The sequence below is a fragment of the Pinus tabuliformis genome, chromosome 7 (assembly GCF_031772625.1).
Source record: "Pinus tabuliformis cultivar Carrire ecotype Pingquan chromosome 7, CPIR1, whole genome shotgun sequence".
NCBI classification, from domain to species: Eukaryota; Viridiplantae; Streptophyta; class Pinopsida; order Pinales; family Pinaceae; genus Pinus; species Pinus tabuliformis.
In genome coordinates, this window is record NC_142293.1 from 814,730,602 (window position 1) to 814,734,767 (window position 4,166).

The following is a 4,166-nucleotide window of genomic DNA, read 5'->3' on the forward strand; positions in this document are numbered from 1 at the left end:
TAAAATTGCTTCCAATTCTAGTCATAACCATTAGGGTCAAATTAGGATGGCATCAAGATGCCAAGTCTTGGCTAAATCTTTGTGGAATATAGGAAGATGTCCTCTTGCAAGATACCAATGCAATAAAAGTATTATTACATCTAAATTTAAATAGAATTTGTGATGCAATAATGAATTGGAAAATTAAAAAAAGCTAAGATATTACAAGGTGCTAGTTAACCCTACTATGGAGGATTAAAAGTATCTTTTAGTTTTGATTAGCACAAATCAATATTGTTAAAAGAAAACCAACTTCCACAAATTTCACTGTTCGATGCAAAAATTTGTCATCTTTACGACACTAAAAAGATTGAAAACAAAGATATTTTCTCTTAAAATAACTCGAATACACCCAAATTAAAATTCAATTTCAAAATATATATTACAATATCATCCTAAATCATCACAACTATCTTAACTTTTGAGGATTTCTCTTAGTACTTTTAATAGTTTTTAACGATTTTTTTTAAGAATTTAAATAATCTCTTGCTTTATCCAAAGTTTAGATAAACCACCTATAATCTAAATAAACTTTAATCATAATCATCAACAATAAAAATTTTAAATCTGTGCCTTAGTTTGAAAATTTTCAAAGAACCTATCACAAAGAATATATAAATATAAATTTTTTAAATTTGTGCCTTAGTTTGAAAATGTTCAAAGAACCTATCACAAAGAATATATAAATATAAATTTTAAACAGTAAAAATGAACCTATCACAAGAATATATAAATATAGTTTTTAATCAAAATATATAAATATTAATATCTCACTTACAACATAGGAGCTTTTAAACAAATTATATAAATATTGTTATAAAAAATTGTCTTCCTCATAAAAGTCGATATAATAAAAAATTTTAAAGCATTTTAATAATGGATTATATAATACATCAAAAGAAATTTAGTAGAAAAACTGATAAGATAGTTTATAGTTGGGGGAAAAAGTATTTTTTAAAGAGAAAATATATAAATGAAGTTCATAGTGGAATTATAATTGGTTTAAAAAAAATTGGTCATACTTTATATAGTTAAGTTAATTAATTTTTTTTCTAAGGAAAAATCGTAATTTTATTAGTGAAAACAAATTTACATGTTGCAGATGTTTAAAATCATTCCATCATCTAGTCTATGACCGATGTTCATAATTTCATACAAAAAACAATTAAAAACTGATGAAGAGAAAAGTTAAGCTTTTCTCCATTGCTTTTTTCAATCTTGCACCATTCTCCTTGAGATGGCATGGAAGAGACAAGAACAAGCTGATTTCCTTCTTCTATCCTTGCAGTGTCCTTGTCTGAATCTGAGTTGTCTGATGTATGATGATGTTTGTAGCCGCTTGTATCCTTTACTTCTGGTAGCTTTGCTGATTGTGTCGGGGTGATCTATAAGTTAGATGGATCTTGTTAGATTTCCCCCTTTCCTTCTTTTTCATTTGGTGTCTTGTTGTTCTCATTGGATATGGGATCTTTTTATGCTTTGTCCTCTTCCTCATCTAGCTCATTTGTGGGGAATTTCCATCCTTTGAGTTTCTTTCCTGCTTTCTTCTTCCTTCGAGTTTCTTTCTTGGCTTCAGGGCACGTGTTTTGTAGATGTCTTGTTTGCCGACAAATTCTGCATCTGAACATTGTGTTCTCATAATCTAAGAACTGAGTCCAACTCTGCTTGTTGTGATTAAGTTGTATACGATCCGGTAGACTTTTACTAAGATCCACTTCCACACAAATTCATGCAAAAGTATAGATTCTTTCCTCCATTCTTTGTGTGTCAGTTTTTATATATCGCCCTAAGATAGTCCCAATACCTTCTAATACTTGATTATGCCATAAATGTAAGGGGAGGTTATGCAATCCGACCCATACCAACATTTTGGATACTATCATGGTATTTTCATCAAAATCTGGGAACCATGGGGTAATGAAGCGTTTCGTCGATCCCCAGAACCACAAACCTTCCTGAAGAATAATATGACGAACCTCTAATGATTGGAACTTTACAATGAAAAACCCTTTGGAACATAGGTGTATTTCATAGTTTGTTGTCCAATTTGTGAAAATCCAATGAAAGAGCTCCACTAGTTTTGGCCAGAAACTTTTAAATCTGCAAATGATGGCTTGTATTTCATAGGTAGTGCAAAGATCCTCTGTTTATGAGATATCTATATTCATTTTTGGGATATAATTCAATTTCTCCACTATGTAGGGGTTGGGGTTATTGCATGCTTATTATGTGTGTTGAAGCGTATAAATTTTCCCTCTAGAATGTTTTTGTAGGACAGTCCACCATTTATGTGTTCTTGATTTGGTTATGTACCTTTTGATAAGCTGGGCCAGCTCCTCCTCCAACGCCTTTTGTTTTACTTGATCTTGCTGCTCCACCTCTCAGTCGCAGATTTAGTATGATGGTGGTCCTTGATAGAATGTTGTATTCTTGTATATATTGATTGTCCTGCGTAGATCTTCTCCTATAGATCAGGGGTTACAGATGTGCAGGATATCCATAATTTTTCATAACATTCTACTTCAATTGGGATACCTTGTCTATAACATGCACCCATACTAATGAAGATTTTTTGACAGGAGATTTTAAAAAAAATTGAAAGCAAATCGGTTCTTCTTGGTGCAAAGATTCAAGGTCCAGATTGTTGTCGAAAGGCATTTCTGGCTCTAATGGCCCATATTGCATTGCAGACGTCTTTAATGGCTTGCTGATGAGATTTATTGTATACAGTGATGTAGAGGTTGCCTGATCTATGCCAACTTGTCACAAAAAATATAGATTTGGCTTATCACAATGAGATCTTGAATAGGATGTCCGTGACAAGGGTCGATCTGCTGCATAAGACTCTGGATTTGAGAGATATAGCCGTATTAGAGCTCGATCTATTGTTTGAATCGCCAGATCTGGGCCAGGGATGCTTTTCCCTAGGTCACAATCCATATTTGTCGAGTGTAGGTGCGAAAGCACCACTGAGGTGTCGAGATCATTGAAAGTAAGAGGTGGATCGGGCTCGATATTCCTTGAAAGAATTAATATGAAATTGTCCAAAGGAAATGCATTATCCGCGGACCCTCGACTCGATTGTTTGAACTTCATCTGGTAGGGGCAGCAAAAGAAATCAGGATTTCCAGGCTCTAGGCAGCGCTACCCATAATTTCCATGCAGACCCTTCTTTGCGATTTGCGACTGTGATCTGGAATATGATAGAGCCAAGACGTAAACAGATCTTTGGATCTGACCAAAGCCTGGGCCAATCTACCTTCTAAGTGACCAAATCTGACAGATATTTGTCGGATTTGAAGATAAGACTGCGTTTCAGAGAGGGGGTGTTCATCCCAGATCCAAATGAAGACCATGCGAATGCTAAGATCTCGTGCACTAGTTCATGGAAAAAGCACACGTAGAATCGTCTGGCTGAGAGCACAATGGCGAATGCAGATCTGCCATGACGACAAATGGATCCCGAGCCGTGTTTATCGAGGTTGCCCAAGGTGTTGAACTAGAAAGTCGCGTGAAAGCCAACTGCAGAAACCTTCTCCTCTGCCATCGTGTTCATCCTCCCCCCAAATATAATATTACTTATACTAGAGATGATTACTATTATAATATATTCAGTTAACCTAATTAGTTATAGGTAAATAACACTGACTTTCCTAATTAGTTATAGTTAAATATGATTGATTTATAAGCTCAATTATAAAGTTTTTTTAATAGTTTGTTTATAATTAAATGTTAATAATTATGGTTAGCTATGTTTCTTCATAACTATTTATAGTTTATTATAGTTATTTTTTTTCAAACAAATTTAATTATGGTTAAACAAACTCAACTATAGTATTTGTGGATAATTATAGTTATTTATGATTAAATGTTGATAATCATGGTTAACCATGTTTCTCCACAGTTACTTATAGTTGATCATAGTTAATCTTTTCCAAACAAGTTCAACTATGGTCAAACAAACTCAACCATGCTCTCCATGGTCACCAAGTTCAACCATAGTGGATTTTGTTTAACCATGGTCAAATTAGTTAGACAATGGTCAACCATGGTGAACATGCTCATTCGTAGTTAACCGAAGCCAACTGTGAACATCATTGTCAAAACATACCCATCCATGGCCCACC